Source organism: Eurosta solidaginis, chromosome 4 (genome assembly GCF_040869045.1).
Source record: "Eurosta solidaginis isolate ZX-2024a chromosome 4, ASM4086904v1, whole genome shotgun sequence".
NCBI lineage: Eukaryota > Metazoa > Arthropoda > Insecta > Diptera > Tephritidae > Eurosta > Eurosta solidaginis.
The window spans coordinates 45,006,645-45,025,145 of record NC_090322.1 but is presented as its reverse complement, the minus strand read 5'-3'; the positions used below and the strand labels follow the sequence as shown (position 1 = coordinate 45,025,145).

The window sequence follows — 18,501 nt, the reverse complement described above, 5'->3', positions numbered from 1 at the left end:
GAGCTACAGATTCACTTAAGCCATCATCAAGCACCGGTATGAGGTAGATGAAAAGTTTTCGATTCCCGACTGTTGTCACCGACTGACAAATTTGCAGTCTCTAGCCTTACAAGAGCATATTGATTTACCCCATTCCGACCACTCTACCGTCAAATAAAAAAAATGTTTGATTTTTCCACCGTTCAAACTAGGTAATATTATGGATCACTTACGCAGTGAGCACCCTGAAGCGTATCATAAAACCTTTTCCTCAGAAGAAACACCAGAGCATGAGTTAGTCAAGTCGACATCATGGCAGTGTGGCGTAGACGCGTTATTGGAATCCCGAGTGGACGGGTTCAGATATGCGACATCAGGGCGCGGGTACAAGCTTCAAAGCAAAAGATTATGTGACACGTGAGCATACAATAGCTTGATGGAAGAATGCGGTTGAAAGTGGCGCAGATATGGTAGAATTCGATGTACGGCTACGCAAAGATTCGGTGCCGGTAGTGTATCAAGAGTTTATGATTTATGTGTCGCTGAAAGCAAAAGGTAGCAAACTATTGGGCTATGATGAGACGCGCCCTATGGACAATGTGCGTGCATTTGGGATTGGTCTTAGGAGGCCAAATGTTTGAACTTAGATGAGTGCGTTCTGGAATCCAATTTGAGCGTGACGGTATGATCACCAGGCATGATGTTTTATATCGCAGTGAATCGGGGCAGCGTTATACGGTAAGATGTGGAAATATATACAGCTTTTATGTGAAACTTGGATGTGTTCCTTTTTTAGGATTTAGTTCATCGTTTATTGATCACACGTACATTCCCGTATTCCTCACCCGAAATGGAGCAAATTGCGCGCTCGTATCGGAAGTCTGCAATTGGAGGAAACAGCTTACGCCCGTTTCGGTGAGTGGTTGAGTTAGAATTATTGTATTTACTTTGAGCTATTTGACTCAAGTTCAAAACTGCGGTCGATTTTATAAAATCAGAAATAAGAAAAAAAGGGTGGGGGTTTTTTTTTTTTTTTTTTTTTTGGTGGTTCTTGTTCGGTGAAACGATAATTTGGAATCTGTCACTCCAGTCGTTCATATGAGTAGTCGCTATCTCACGTATTTCCTTAATCCGATTCACCATCTAAGAGCTATTGCCCACTCAGCACTTGGGTGCTTAACTTTTGATTACTCCTTCCGAATACATAATTAATTATCATACAAGTTAACAGAAGAAATAATCAAATATGAATACTTTTAATGATCAAAAAGGAAACTGAGTATCGCCTTCCAATCACAGTTGGGACTCATATTGGAATCAAATGTGTTTGCTTTTGGTGATCGAGGATTTCAAATCGTGTTTCCTTCAACTCTCTGAATATTTCCGCCCTATTTTGATTGACTGAATAATGGCTTTATACTTGTTAAAAATATGTTGACGAATATGATCAGAAAGGGACTGTCCACCCATTAACGTTAAATTTTGTAATGATATCCAGTAGGAAGGAAAGCGTTTTGACATATTGATCGTCAATGATCATTCAAGAATCCTCACAGGTACGGTCCATTTTCCTCCCGATGATACATGAATTTGCGAATTGAAAATACTTTTAAATGTGAACGTTTTGATCATCTTGAGGTAGGACATTTGGATGTATTCTGTGATCCCATTTTTCAAGGGGGGAAAAGTAGTGGATAAATCAGCGCCTTTTGAGCTTAGTGTTCATTTCTGGAAGGTTCCCCCCCTTTTTAATAGTTATTTCAAGATTTTGGGTGATGGGATGGATCTTGATACAGTCTGTTGGTCTCGCGCCTTTTGGTGATGCATAGGTGTTCTGTGTCAGATCTTGGGTCTGCGTTAGGTTTGCTATGGGCCTCGTTGCGCGCCATCGAGTGCAAAGGTTGTCTATGGCAGATCGGTTCGCCCTTCTGCGGTAGGCTTTCTAGTGTCCTCGTTATGGGATAACGAGTGAATTTGGGTTGACTTGTTGGAAGTTTGAAAATATGAAAGGCCGAAGGCCCTTAGCTTCTGTGGCAGATCGGTTCGCCCTTCTGCGGTAGGCTTTATGATGTCCTCGCTCTGGGTGAGCGAGTGAATTGGGGTTGTTTCTTGTGTCCTCGTTCGAGGTGAGAGAGTGAATTTGGGTTGGTTTTTTTTTTTTTTTTTTAATTAAAAACTAAGTGTTTGGTGGCAGATGGGCGATCTGATTAGGATAGTTGGTTGGCCTCGTTCCGGGTGAACGAGAGCTGGGTTTGATTTTTTTTTGAAAGTAGGGATATGGAGGAACGGAAGTGTTTGTTAGGAGCTCGTCACCTTCTCGCAATCCGTATCTTCCGGTGGAAGAAGGATCAGTTTGACCAAAGGTCGTCTGACTTGACCCTTCTCGGTTTTGAGGTCGACTACGCGTACTCGGTCATCTTCGCTGGGGTGTACGTTGACAACTCGACCTAACCTCCATTCGTTGGGAGATAAGTTGTCCTCTTTGAGGACAGCGAGATCTCCTACTTTTATATTCTGTCTGGGATGCTTCCACTTCACTCGTTTGTGAAGTTCGGATAGATATTCGGTTTTCCATCGCTTGCAGAAAGTGTGATGGAGGGCTTTGAGTTTCTGCCACCGATTGATCATCGAGGCAGAGCTCTCACTAGCATCCGGCTCCGGCGGAGCCAGTAGATGGCTGCCAGTGAGGAAATGGCCTGGGGTAAGTGGCTCTAGGTCCGTTGGGTCATTCGACCCTGGGTTGAGTGGGCGCGAGTTGAGGCACGCCTCAATCCTGCACAAAAGGGTTTGGAACTCCTCCATGGTGTACTTATGGGGAGACGCGATCTTTTTGAAGTGGCTTTTGAAGCTCTTCACTCCCGCCTCCCACAAGCCGCCCATATGTGGAGCAGCGGCGGGAATAAAATGCCAGCTTAATGCTTGATGGTTGTACTTTGAGACTGTTTTGTCTCGGCTTTCTGCCAGGAAGGCTTTAAACTCGGATCGTAAAGATCTTGACGCTCCGACAAAGTTTGTACCATTGTCGGAGTAGATGTTTTTCGGACATCCTCTTCTCGCGACAAAACGCGCAAAGGCTGCGAGAAAGCATGGAGTACTAAGGTCACTAGTGGCTTCTAAGTGGATAGCCTTAGTGGAGAAACAGACAAAAAAGCATACGTAGCCTTTTGACAGTCGACATCCCCTACCGCGGTAGCTTTTGATGTCGAAAGGCCCCGCAAAGTCTACCCCGGTATTGGTGAATGCGCGGGTAAAAGTAGTCCGTTCGCAGGGAAGGGTACCCATGAGTTGGGACTGCGCTTGTTTTCGGTGAATAGTGCAGGTTTTGCAATTATGAATGGTTGCCCTAATCATGGTTTTGATGTTAGGTATCCAGTATTGGGTGCGTATCAGACGCAACATGAGTTGATTTTCCCCATGCAGACTTTGTTGATGCAACATTAGGACTGTAAGACGGGATAACCTGCAGTTGTATGGGAGGAGGATTGGGTGGCGTTCGTTAAAGGCTAAGTCCTTTGACGCCCCGAGTCGCCCTCCTACCCGAATGATGCCATCTTGGTCTAAGTAGGGATTAAGTGAAAGTATTGCACTTTTCCCTGCAATTGGTTTTCCGGCCTTTAGATAATTATATTCGGAACTATAATGTTATTTCTGATAGATTTTAATTAAAAGTCGTGTAGTGGCCTTAATTTCATCAGGGGAGATTAGGTGCGACATGACCTGGAATGAATTTTTTGTTTCGGGGTGGGTTCTTCGGTAGAACCTCATAACGTATGATAAGACCCGTAGAGCCCTAGGTAGGTCGGAAAAGCGTTGAACAATATCGGTAGGATTGACGGTTGTTGTTGCGCAGGTCTTTGCCCTCTTTTCCTCTACGGAGGTGATGTAGTCACTTTCTTGTGCTGGCCATTGGGAAGTGTCTTCTTGCAGCCAAGAAGGTCGCTGCCACCACAACGAATTGTTGACCAATTCAGACGCAGGTAATCCTCTGCTACCTAAATCTGCTGGGTTGGACTCTGAGTTCACGTGCAGCCAGTCCCTATGTCCGACCATGTCGATGATCTTGGTGATCCGATGTGCGACGAAGGTTGACCAGGAACAGGGCGGTTTCCTTATCCATGCGAGGACGATCGTTGAATCCGTCCACAGGTGCACTTTCACTGGTCCCAACTTGAGATTCCTGAGAATTGATTCGGTGATTTCCGCTAACAGCACGGCTCCGCAAAGCTCCAATCGTGGAAGAGAAAGAGTTTTCATCTCTGGCTTTAATAGTCGATGTGATCGTATGTCCACCCGCTAACACGTCATCTACATACATGTATTCTCGTAGTATGTTAGCCGCTGTAGGGTGTGAGTTTGACACGTCGTCTGCCAGCTGTAGGAGCGTTCTTATCGCGAGATATGGAGCGCAATTCACTCCGAAGGTAACCGTCTTTAATTCGTAAAGACTAATAGGGTCATTCGGGGAAGTGCGATGCACAATACGCTGAAATTTGGTGTGATTTTCGTTCACCCAAATTTGTCGATACATCTTTTCGATGTCGCTATTGAAGACGAAACGGTATAGTCTCCATCGTAAGATAAGGATGGGTAGATCGGCTTGTAGAACTGGGCCTGGGAGTAGAATATCATTTAAGCTATTACCGTTGGCCGTAGGGCTCGAGGCATTGAATACGACGCGTACCTTTGTAGTGGTACTTTCCGCTTTAATAACGGCGTGGTGGGGCAGGAAGTAATTATCCGAATCGTCGGATGGGATATTCTTTTTTAATTTTCTCATATGTCCAAGCGTTTCATATTCTGACAACACTCGAGAATATTCTTTTCCTAAATCTGGGGTTTTTATTAGCCGCCCCTCATTCCGGAAGAATTGAGAGCATGCACGCTTCAGGGATGGTCCTAAGTTAATATTGTTAGGGTAATCCTGCCGGAATGGTAGTGACACGGTGTACCTTCCATTCTCACTTCGCTGCGTTGTTTCTTTAAATAGTTGTTCGCAGTACCTTTGATCCTCATTTAATATTTTATTTTTGGGTACATTTTCTACCTCCCAGAAAGCTTTGAGTTGATTGTCTAACGCAACCTCGTTGTAAAAAGACATAATGCTCTTCGTTGGATTCGGTGATTCGATACGACCGGTTAGTATCCAACCGAACACTGTCTCTTGGGCTAAGAGTGTGTTTAGTACATTCTTTTTCAGACCGCTCAGTATAATTTGGGGATATATGTCTCCTCCAAGTATGAGGTCTACGTCTTCGTTGATGTAGAACCTCTTGTCTGGCAACACCAAGTCTGGGAATGCCTGCATAGTCATGGCGTTGATATGGCAGGATGGAAGATTCCCAGTGAGTTTGGCTAGGACTAGAACGGGTGTAGTCAGGCTGAAGCAAGCATCCACTGGTGAACGTAATTCAATTTTGGATGCCTCTTTCACCTGAGCTGACACCGCATTTGTGATGCCTGAAACTTGGGCATGCATTTTCCTCGCTGGCAAATTGATTCTGCGTTTCAGTCTTTCAGTTATAAAGGAACATTCAGACCCTGAATCAATTAATGCCCGCGCGGAGAAGTCGGTACCATTATGGTGAATGTGTACGCGAGCAGTTCCTAATAGCACACCTGTGCTGGAATTCGTATGACAGGATGTCACATTTTTGTTCCCGTTTGAACCTGGTTTTTCTGTTTCCTGTCTCGCTAATGCCTGTCTAGAAGTAGAGGGCCTATTATCGTAGGAGTTTTGGGGCGGGTTGTAGGTGGTGTTTTTCTGCAGGGTATCCGCATGCAGGAGCGTATGGTGACGAGAGTGGCACGTATTGCAGTTGTAGGAACTGGTGCATCTGGTCACTGTGTGTCCTGGGGATAGACAATTCAGACAACCACTTGTAGATTTTATGAATTTAATCCTTTCTACCGGGTTTAAATCGCAAAAACGTGAACAGTTGCGTAATCTGTGCTCCGTAGATTTGCACATTTTACACATTGATTTTGTTGTTTGCTTGGTTACTTTGGTTTGAAAAGCACCAAGTCTTTTTGTAGGGTTTTCCGTCGACTGGCGCGACGTGTTTGATTTTTGCACCTTAGAAGTGGCATTCCCTGTAAAACCAGACACGGTTTCAAGTGTCTGGAAACGATTTGACAAGAATTTGTCTATATCCTCCCACTTGGATATGTCCGTCTTGTGGTCAATGCTCTGCTCCCATAGAGCCAACGTATTTTCAGGTAATTTCGTCGAACATAAATAGGTAATAATCGCATCCCAATTTGAAACATCGATCTGATGTGTTTTTAAAGATGCCAAGCGATTATTTATGTCGCGCTGTAAGGTTTTGATAGAGCTGCCGCACTCGCTACCTATCTTTTTTAGATTAAACAAAATTTGTAGTTGTGAGTTTACGAGAATCCGCTTATTCTCGTATCTCTCACATAGGTTTTTCCAGGCTGTTTCGAAGCCTTCATTTGTCAAGGGACATTTCTTGACGATGTCCTTTGCCTCACCTTGAGTTTTTTGATTGAGGTGGAACAACTTTTCTACCGGGCTTAGGCGACTGTTGTTTTTGTATATGGCCGTGAACAGGTCACGAAACGTTGGCTAAGATAGGTAGTCGCCCTTGAACACCTCAGTATCACAAGCTGGCAGGCGGATACTATGTTCGCGTGCACGTTCTCCCTCAGGTTTGACTGCCCTATCTTTTTCCTCCTTCAATTTGGCTTGAAGTTCAGCCATGTTCGACATGCATCTTAGGAATACGGCATATGCCGCTTTATGCTTGAACTTGACCGCTGCAATTTTCTTTGCGTCGAGCGTGTCAGAGCCAAGCAACTCCTCTAGGGCGTTCTCTGCTTTTTCCCACTTAGCTTGCAACTCTTTTTGCTGTATTGCAAGAGTGTGCACAGTGTGCAGAGCCGCATTGATGTCATTAAAATCGGCCTCGAATTCGATTATTCGATCGGCCAATCTAATATATGATTCCATGTTCATGGATTAAAATTTGTGATCAAATTAAAAAGGGGTTGTAAAACTGAAAAAACCTGTGCGAATCACCCAACCAACAATGATTAAAATATAGAAAAACTCTTTATTTAACGCTTTCAATTTGTTTATTTTTTCACTGACTTTGCAGCTTATTTGTGCCGTAAAACAGGGAGCAGGGGGAAGCAACACCAATGTGTTTTGTGTAAATAAAGGGGGCCACTCGCCACTTCCAAGTTAAATTGTATTGTATACTAAGTGCGCGCGTTGATATAAACTCGACGAAAAGTGTGAAACCGTGAAATAGATCTTATGCAACAGAGAACAAAAAACTGTGTAACAAGATTGATTAAGGAAATTAGTGAAAATAATAGTGACGCAAAAGAAATTAAATTTTGCCGCAGTCAAATGGCGTGAAATTTTTGTGAAAGTGAGGTTATGTGCACCTCTTCCCTGTGCTGTGTCTGGAGAGCCTTACCGCTGGTGGGGGGACAGACCAGATAGTCACAAGGAATCTTAACCGACGTTAATGCAACGCGTTTGCACTTATTTTCTTTTTTGGCACTACACAGTTTTTTCAAACTTTTCGCGGTTAACTACAATCACGTATGGCACTTTAAATGATTTTTCGCACTTTTTATTTATTGTTTTTAACCAACCAAAAAAAATGTGGCAAGAAATATTGCACTTACTCTGGCTTTTTATGGCGATTTGTATAGTGGTGCTTATGTGGTAAGATGGCTTGATGTCTTGCAGTGGCTTCCGCTCGCTGTCGATTGCTCAGTGATTGACGCTGATGTGAAAATAATACCTTTTTCCCGGATAAATTTTTTATGAGGAATTTTTAAGTGTGTGCGATCAGCTATGATTTTAATGTCACCAAAAGAATTTTACCACCAAAGTGTACCACCAAACGTGTATTTCAGCTTCTTAAAAGAATTTTACCATCAAAGTGTATATAGAAGATTTTGTGTGGATGTGGACTGTATATAGGCGCTCTGTTCTAATTCCTGGTGAGAAGGACCAAATGTTCGTCCGGGGTGCGTGTGCTCCTGGAGGTAGGTGGGCGCACCGGGGTCGATCTCAGTGGGAATAAGCGGGTTGGAAATGAAAATAAGCAAATAGGCGAGATTTCTCGTTATAATATATGTGATTTATTGGGTAAATGTAAAACTAGCAATAGTTACAATATTACCTGAATAAACGCAGAAATACGGCAGAGATCGCTGGCGGCAGATGTTAACTGGTTGGCTGTTGAAATCAAAGAGGCCGGTTGTATAGCAAGCTACAACCGTTGACCCGCAAAATCCTCCGTTTTGGAGGGGAAAGGCACCCACACATCAACCCCGACATGCATATGCATGAGTGCCGACAAAAAACGCACATACACGTACATGTACATGCATGCACATGCATGTGGCGGTGATGGTGTGGGTGGTTACAAATTAATTCGAGTATCGATTCGCAGGGTTGCATTGGGGGGATCGCAGACAGATGCGGAAAAAGTTAGGCATCCTGCCTAAACACTAACCATCAGGACAATAATTAATATAAGGGTAAGCCCTGAAGAAAATCGTTTTATTACTCTTTCTGTTTGGAGTGACTGGATTTCAATGGTATTGTTTATGTGTAGCTCACTGAGCGCTTCTAATGACAGAAGTTTAGTCAGGCTCTCTTCTATTGGATTTGGTTGTGCTATCGCTGGCAATATCCTTAAAGGGGGTGCTTGGAAATTCCTATATGTTCTCCCATTGACTACAATTGTCTCATTTTTTAAATTTACGATGTAGGTCCCATTCATGTATCTCACGTCGCTGCTTGTGGTAATATTGCCGTTGTAGTTGTTTAGGAAAAGCATTCCGGGCGCAACAAGTTCGTCCTTTGGGATGTGGTGGCAGTTGATGAAGTGACACGAAGAGTTGAGGCTTTTTATTAACTTAGGTATACAAGAATCATTACTTAAATCTGTTAACTCATTTTGCTTACATATGCTTATTTTTTTATACTTTCTACAATCATTTGTTATGCCGTATATACGGTCTTTATTTTTTATGACATTATTATATTTTAGGTCAATTATAATATTCCTTATAACAGCTTTAATTATTAAATTTTCATATATATCCATGGTGGTTAACGGTATTTTAACAATATATAAAATTGATGAAATATTTCTAAGTACACTTACTTCAGCTAGTTCTAATGCCTCCTCGGCAGTATCAAATGGCATATGTTCTTTATTCATTTCTCCTATAGCTAAACCAATTTCCAATTTATTTAATATTATTGGGCTTACAATTCCAATTCTTGCCCATTGTATGGCGTACTTAACATTTACGATTTCATCTTTGATTAATCTTAGCTTATTTTGGAGGCTTACTGCTACCTCATTTGTTATGACATTTTTCTTTTTTATAGCATTTAACAAACTATTAGTAATTTCAGTAATTTTATTTACTTGGTGTTTCAACACATTATTTATAATAATTTGTTTATTATTGTTTATAATCAATTTTCCCAAGTTAGAATTTATAATATTGAGGTCATCATGGTCGGGGCTTCCCGCTATGTACTTCCAAGCGGTACCGAGAAAATCTAGGGATCTTCGGATTTTAGTATTTCGGATGGGTTCAATGAGTTCCAACATCTCAATAGCTTGTTGGGCCTCATGCTGCAGGGTAGGATATAAAGGATTCGATGGTGGTAAATTTTTTCCTATGGTCACCGTTATATTTTCCAAAAGGTTTCTGTATGTTTGGGTGTTAATAATGTGGATGAAGTTGAGGGTGCCATCTTTGATTTTTGAGAGGCCGTTATCTATAGTTATTAAGTGGGATGATGAATAATCGTGGATTTGGATATCCGCATGTGCCATGCAGGCAAGGAGACTGAAAAAGGGGTTTATTTTTTTTAATGACCATGAACACTCAATTATTGCTTATATCTAAAATCGTACGCCTATGGCATATAGCTCGACTTGACTTAAATTATTGCTAGAATAGATCGCGAGCCTATGGCATTTTTCTCGATTTGACTTAAATTTAAGAAGATTAATTGTATTGAACTTAAACTTCTCTATATTAAATATTTATCATTATTATTATCAGTAATTATGTTTCTTTGGTCATATAAGACCCGCATAATCAGAGCATTCCTTAAACCTTCCTGTACTATCCTTTTTATTATTATTATAATTTGTATTTTTTATTTTTATTCCTTTAACTGATTAATGTTTAGAAGACAAAAACTTCCTTCTTCCTTCTTCTTTTGTTTCTTTGCTTTTTGAAAAGTGTGTTTACTCTTTTTTAATTTTTTATTTATTTTTTTTTTTTGTTTTTTTTTTTTTTATTGGGCCTTAATATGGCTTTTATGTACCGACTTTCCCGACTGAGTCGTAATTGTATTTCCCTGGTCCTCAAGTACCATTTCCTTCCTGTAATGGGGTGACAATTTATTTCCTTTTCGCTTGTTTAATTTTACATAAACAACGCCATTGGCACTGTATGTCCTGAAATCTGTTCTTTTCTTATTGTGGACCTCTAAATCCCTTCCCTGTGTAATTCTCAAGTTTTGTATGTTTTCCTCTTTGTCCAGGTCGACTGGGTGCGGTCCAACTGTCCGTCCAAAAAATAATTCTATAGGCTTTCGTTTAGTAGTGGAATGAATTGAGAAATTGTATTTGTATAGGGATCTATCAAGGAGATCGCGGAAATCGGAGTGAACATTTTCTGCTTTGATACATCGCAATAACTCCGACAAGGTGGAGTGGAATCGCTCTATCTGTCCGTTCACTGTGCTTTTATATGGTGGGGTTCTGAATATTTCTATTCCAAATCGATTTTGCAGCATGAAGGTTATGGGAGCCGAATTCAGTGATTTTTCATTATCTATCACAATGTTTTCGGGAAATCCAAATATCTCCACCAAATCTCTTAAAGGGGTTTTTATATCTTCGGATGATCTGGACTTTACAATCTTTGCTTGGGCGTATTTTGAGAATTTGTCTATTGCTGTTAACACTATTTTATTGCTGGTATAATACAGGTCTACGTGAACAATATGTCCTAGGTAATTGGGGATTGGAGTGGCTTTTAGAATGGGGTTCACTGGGTGTCGCTCGTACTTATTTTCAAGGCAAATCCTACACTGCTTCGCAATTTTTTTTATTTTCGCGTTCATCTGGGGAAAATAGCATCTCTCCAAAAGTTGAGTTTTATTTTCTGTTGGGTTGCGATGAGCTCTGTTGTGTTCGCAGATAATTTCTCTTTCCTGTTCAGACTCGGTAAGGATATCCTCCACAAAATTTCGCGTGTAGCGCACCCTGTATCTACTGAAGTGGGTTTGGTAAATGGTTTGGATTCTTCCTAATATACTGTCTTCTGTCTTTATGCAATTTGTAACCGAGGGATTCAAATATCTTTTTAATAAAGCAATAATACTATCTTCCGTGAATTCTCTCTCCACCACAGTGTGCCAATGATAGGTTGGGAAAATTATTTGAAACTTGTATGAGGAGGTTTCACCTATGGAAATGAAAAGTTGGTTCTTGAATGCGTTGATGGGTGCGTCTGTATAGGGTATCAACGTTTGAACTGAGCTGTCGTCGCTATGACGGGTTGCTGTTAGGGAATTTATCTGTTCTTGTTGCGGTGGTCTAGATAGTCCATCCTCAACTACGTTCATTTTGCCAGGTTTGTAATTCAATTAGTAATCATATTCCTCAAGTATAGCTTTCCAGCGTTTCATTTTATTGTTGTTATTTTTGTTGCTTAGAGCATAAGTTAAGGGCTTTTGCCGAACCGTAAAGATAGTTACGCAGAGATTTCAATGCCCATATAATGGCAAGCATTTCCTTCTCGTTGGCTGCGTAATTTTCTTCTGTTTTTGAAAGGGTCCTGGATATGAATGTGATGGGTCTGTCTTCCTGCGACAGGACTGCGCCTATTGCGTAATTGGAGGCATCGGTTGTCAACTCAAAGCCTGTGCTCAAGTTGGGGTAGGTCAGCATTACTTCTTCTGAGACAAGAACATTTTTAAGTTTCGTAAACGCCACCATTGCGTCCTCATCAAGGGTAATCTGTTTTTTTGCCGATTGATTTTTGGACACGCGTCCCTCCTCCCCTCTTAAAAGGGCTGTAAGGGGTTTAGCTAGCTTCGCATAATCTTTAACGAAGCGCCGGTAATAACCCGACAGACCCAAAAAGGATCTGAGCTCTTTGAGGTTCCGTGGAACTGGGAAATTTTGAATAGCCTCTATTTTTGAAGGATTTGTTTTGATTCCTTCTGGCGTTACAATGAATCCCAGAAATTCGACCTCCTTTTGAAAGAACTTGCACTTATCCAGTTGTACCTTCATGTTCGCATCTTCGAGTGTGCCGAAAATACTCTTTAGATGAGCTGTGTGATCCGCATCAGTTTTGCTGAATATTATGATGTCATCTATGTAAACGTAGCAGCAATGTCCTATGTAGTCTCGTAAAATGTCGTCCAGCGTTCTCTGGAAAATTGAAGGGGCATTCTTTAAGCCAAATGGTCGCCTGGTGAACTCATACTTCCCGTTATTTATGGAGAAAGCGTTCTTTTCTATATCTGAATTTTTTTAAAGGAATTTGATGAAAGCCGCTCTTCAGGTCAATGACCGAGAAAAGTTTATTGCTCCCCAGTTGGGAAAGGACCTCGTTAATTTCGGGAATAGGGTAACGGTCTGCTATTGTTACAGAGTTCAACTTCCGATAATCTATAACCAGTCTGTATTGCTTGTTGCCCAAGGAATCTGGTTTTTTATCCACTATCCAGACAGGCGAATTATAGGGTGATCGTGATGGCCTTATGATGCCGTCCTCCAGGAGTTTATTAATTTGTCTTTCGACCTCTGATTTTAGGAACATTGGGTATGGATAACTTCGCGAGTAGACAGGGTTGTCGGTCGTCGTCCTAATTTCTGCCTCCACTACAGTGGTATATGTCAGTTTTTCATCGGGTTCTGCGAAAAGTTTTGAGTGCTGGTTACAGAGATCATGAAGCCCTCCCCTTTGTTCTTCTGTTAGGTGCTCAGTTTTTATTTCCAGATTATTTACCGATTTTGATAACAATTGCTTTATTCTGATTTTTTTACCATTTTTAATAATCATGTAATCCCTAGAGGTATGAATTACCGCATTCAATTGTTTGAGGCTGTCATTCCCAATGATGCCGTGGAATGACACCAATGAAGGCAAAACGAAAAACTTAAGGCGTTCCTCGTTCAAACCGAAAAGATTCAAAAATATATGATGCGATACTCTTACTTTACCTCCGACAGAGTTCGCGTAAAAAATGTTTTCGTTTGGTAAGGGGTTTTTCGCCAATTAAGGCTGTATGTAGTTTTTATTGGAGCCAGTGTCTATAAGGAATTTTAATACCTCTCCATTGCCGGTTTTGCACTGGATGTAGGGAAATGTCGAGCGCGTCAGCCTAAAAAATGAACGTCGCAAAACTCTTCGCCTTCTTTTTCGCTGTCATGTGCGTACCGCGAATAATCCTGATAGTAGTCTTCCCAGGATTGTGTTTCTTCTGCGTTCCGTTCGTCAGTTTCGCGTCCGTATGTACCTGCTTCGTATTGCTGTGCTTCGGGTACGGCAGCATCAGGTGATGGTTCTATGTGCTCTATCCTTCGAAGTTTAGGAGCAGCATTTCTATTGAATTACCCTGTGTTCGCCGGGGGTGGTCGTTTCGACGCCACGTTGCTGTATCCTGGCCTGTTCATGTAATTGATATTTCCTGTTCGCATCGATTGGTCCACGTCCATAGGTGTGGGTGGTTTTGGTTGTAATGGCCTTGGCGGTGGATTACCGTAATGCATGGGTCCTTGGGTATTCGGTGTATTTGCGTACTGTAGATATGGGCGTTGATATTGTTGGTATTGAGGTTGCTGATACTGTTGTTGCTGATGGTATTGAGGTTGCTGTGGAAATCGGGTAAATGGAGATACTGATTGGGGGAAATGTGCAAGGTGCGGGTAAAATGGTTGATTGGGTTGTTTCCTCGGTGGAAGTGCAGGCTTTTGTTGGTATGTGCCAAATGATGCTGCAGGTAGCATTGGTCTTCTGGGTAAATTGTACTGGCTGTTAGCGTGAGCAGCTCTAAAGTTCTGGTTTTCCAGCTTAATGCATAAATTCAAGGCTTCGGGCAAATCAGACGGCTCCTTCATGCCGAGGAGTCTGGATAGGTCACCCGATAGTCCTCGAACAAAGGTATCTAATGCCTTGTCACGGTATGTATGTGAGGACACGCATGGCCTCCCCGCCAACATCCATGCAGGATACTTTGTTGAGTATCAGCGAAAGGTGGGAATACACCTCCGCGTAGAACTCCTGTACAGATTTCCTGCCTTGGACCAAACAAGTCATCTGGTACTCCAGGGTGCTTAAGTCCCGCTTGTCAGCATAGTGTGCTGTGAGGCACTGGGAAATTGCTTTCCAATTTAAGGGGGTGTTGTAGGATTCGAGTGCAGCGTCTGCACTGCCTACAATCTTGTTGCGAATCACGCTTAGAATGCCAAAGAACTTGGGTGAACCTATACTTGGTTCATAAATCTTCAGGATTCGCTCTACACTTTTTTCCAGCTACTGAAATCTGCTGGGTTGCCACCGAACTTGCGCAGGGATCTCACAACGTCGGGCACTTTGTCCATGTCTGAGAGGTTACTTCGAAATTGTTCGTCAATTAGTTGGTCCGTTAAGGGTTGTTGTGTGGGATGAAGTACGCTCCTAACTATGTTATTCTCGTCCGTCACCAGAATTTCAGTTATTAGATCCTTAATAAGGTTCCTAAACTCAGGGGAGGCATCTACCGATTGGGGAATGCCAGCTCGTTGCAGCTGAGGTTGTGGTTGCACTGGTGCCCCTGCTGGAGGTGCACCTGCATTGCCCAACAAAGGTGGTCGTAGCACATTATTTTGCGCCATTTTTGCTCTAAGATATTAATGTGTTTTCCTTTAACAATCTCTGGAGGGTCCCTTTTCAGGTGAATCGCAGAGTTGGATTTGTGTTATTTTTATTTGCCTATTTAATTTATGAGCTGTACGAGCTCTTTGTTATTCAGTGCAATTAGGGATAAAAAAACTGAAATGCAAATGTTAATAACCTATTTGCAATATCTCCCTAAAACTCTTAATTTTATACAATTAAAATACCTATTTTTCTTTTTTTTTTTAAATAATTTCACTTAAATATTCTTACGATAAGACAGCAAGCATGGATTTTCGATTTCTTCTCTTTTCCTTCCGGGTACTAAAGATCGGCTATTCCACTTGAATTACACTCGCTTGCTGCCCCTTCCTCAAGCGTGGGTAAGGGGGTGAGTTCTTGGTCCTTTGTCCGATGGTAACGGCGAGCCTTTTTGGATCGACTTATGCACTTTTTATTTCGCGACTAGACCCTTTGACGTTGGGCGCCAGTTAATTTAGACTGCACTAAATTGTTTAAAAAAAATATTTTTTTCTACGGCAGGAAGCCGTATGTTTTTATTTAATGTCAAAAATAGAACTGAATTACAATTTGGAAATATGCTTAATTATATACCCTGATCTTCGCTGTCGCGTTACTGCTTGGTGAATATTCGTTGTTGCGCCGCAGCTCAGAAAATATGGCCTTAATTCAAGATATCTGGTGTCCAGACATGCAGTCAGCAGTTTTGGCGATTGCGCGTTAAGGCATCTTGTGTAGACATGCCGTCAGCACTTTTGGCGATTGCGCGTTTAGAATTGCAATATTTGCATCTGGATACTTTGTATCAGCGTGAGAGAATGAATTTCTGGTTCTTAAATGTTTGCTATGTTAACTCCTCCCTCCTTAAAAACGCTTGTCTCCAAGCGTCTGAAAAATTTGAAACGCTCTTGTTGAGGGTGTGGGAACTTCTGACATAGCCTCTTCTTCTTGATCTGCCTGTCCAGTAGTTTCCGATGGCTGTTTTTATGTCTTTATGTTAACTCTCTAGCACTACATAGTACATTACTTTGTAAACTATTGGTTACAAGAGCTTGTTGAGATCGCCTCTGTCCCCACTCTTTCAAATGATTGGACGCCCTATGTTTGTGCATATTGCCATGTGATCGAAAGGTTTTAGGGCAGAACGGACAGGTGTATAGGTAAGTGCCAGTATGCGTACTCTCGTGTTCCTTAAAATAAAACATTTCAATTTATTTTTAGAGCTTCAATAATAATCACCAGTACCCGTAATGCGCGTGCACGTTTGAAATCTTTACCACACATTTTGCATGTAAACACTTTAGCTGAATGATGGTAGCTTATATGAGAAGCAAGGGCATGTCGGGTGCTCTTTACCCTGTCACAATGAGGACAGTTAAATTCTTGTCCAGATTCTTGATCTCTATGGGAAACCATATGCTTATTTAAGCAACGTATATTCTTCAATCGCTTCGAACAAATTTTACATTGTACTCCCGGGCGATGTGTTTCATGTAAGGATTCCAAGTGTGTCGCAAGATTTTGAGCTGTCTTAAAACACTTCCCACATATATCGCACACAGAACCATATGTATTCAAATGCACGGCTTTTTCATGTTGCTTTAAAAGTTGAGATGTTTTAAATCTGCAAAAAGGATACAGTAAAAAACAACCGGACCAAAGACGTAATTTGGTAAGTATTACCCTTTCGTACAAGTTTCGCAGATATAATTTTTGGTATTCGTATGTCTAGATTTAATATGATAGTCCAAAATATATTGCTTAGCAAATTTTCGGGAACACATTTTGCAAGGAAATAGCAAACTTTCGGTATCGGGATGAACGGTGTACATATGATTTTGATAATTATGTCGACTCGCTAATTGTTTATTGCATTTTTTGCACCTAAAAATATAGCATTAGTAATATTTTTTTAATCTCTAAATAAGGCCATCAGCGCAAAAGTTGTGTAGCACCATACTTTGTTGTCATATCTTTCTAAAAAACTGGGAATTTGAAGTGGATTTATCTTCTATTGGTATTAACTTCTGAACGGTTAAAGATAGTTTAACCATTTTTATTTTAAATAAATGCTAGAAATCCATAAAGTTGCTCTTGTGCTTAAAGTATAGTAGAGTTCTACAATTTATTCGAAACAAAAATGGTTAAATCAGCTAAAGCTAAAAATTTTTTTATATTAAATTGCAATTCACAATATGCACATGTACAAAATTGTATTTACACTGGAATTTTAATATTTGAAAAAATACAAATTATAATTTTAAAAATTTAGAAAGTTTTGATTTCAAGTTACAAAACGTCGATATCAAGGCCAACAAACTTAATTCTCAAACATTATTCTTTGGCCACAGTTTATGACCGAACATACTTTTTATAAAATTTAATATCACAGACATGGATACTAGGCTATATTTTGTCCAACATAACAAGTTTCCTAAGTGAATTGTTACGAAGAAGCGAAAGCAATAAAGAATTAACAAGTTTCTATAATAACCTAGACAATTAAAATACTCGATTTCTTCTAAGCAAATGTACTCTATCATTCGTTTATTTATTTATTTATTAAATAGATTATTTATTGTTAACCTTTTCTTAGCCATAGTCATTAGCTTTAAGTTTCAAGTTTAAATTGTTCCTATTTTATGCCTTTTACCGACTAGCACTATAAAATAATTTTTGCCAAATTGTTGTGCTGGGATGAATTGCCTAATAAATACAAATACAAAAAATACAATCAAAAATAATGTATCTTTTTTAAGAAATTAACCAGGTGCAGGGAAATCGCGAGAACCATAACCGCTATTACTGCCATAGTTAGAAAATCTGTTTATCCATTCCGTAACAAAGGTTTCTATGATTGGTGCTTACAACGTTTGTCGCTATTACCGTGATAATAATAACCAGTTTGCGAGGAAGGAGGTAAGTTAGTCTGCAATTAATTGCACTACTGAGACTTTAGGCAGTAGTACATACACTTCGACAAGAATTTAGTTTTAAACAGTCAAATTTTAAACTTATAACTTCACTTTAAATAACTAATCCATGTTTTATACGAATTGTTATGCTATTTATATATTTCTGCGTAAGTTGGTAGAATGCATTACAAAGTGCTCGCGCATTTTTTCGCATCCGACAGCACTTTATCGCCGAAGGCGATGGATATTTTCTCAGTGTGCTTAGTAGGGTTGGAAAGGGACTTTGCGGTGGACCATAGCTTACCCACACCGGCAGAGGGGTTACAATTTAAGTGCTCTCTGGTTGTTGTTGTAGCGATAAGGAAACTCCTGGAAGGCCTTGGTGTGTGTTATCGAGTTGATGGTCCTTTGCCGGATGCAGATCCGGTACGTTTCGGTACCACGTCCGACCATCTCGGGAGCGATTTGTTATGACCACATGCGACCTTCAAGGCCATCCCGCCCTCCACCCCCTAGATCCATAAGGAGTTCGGGGTCGCCAGAGCCTCGGCTGTTAATGAAACATGATTCGCCACTGATAGGTGGGGTTGACAGTTGGGTTTGGAGAAGCTATATATTGCGCTGGCAACCTGAAAAGGTTGCGCTATACAACCCCTTGAATCTCGTAATTTAG

General features: G+C 41.0%; 1 protein-coding gene across 1 annotated transcript in view; it reads left to right on the top strand.

Annotated features, from left to right (window-relative positions):
• The first annotated feature begins 703 nt into the window (after positions 1-703).
• Positions 704-18,501, top strand: part of LOC137249677 (zinc finger protein 501-like) — a 72,329-nt gene continuing 54,531 nt past the window's right edge. The window contains exons 1-2 of the mRNA XM_067781409.1: positions 704-717; positions 776-894. The gene's annotated coding sequence lies outside the window, so the exon portion shown is untranslated. The remainder of the gene's footprint in view (positions 718-775; positions 895-18,501) is intronic.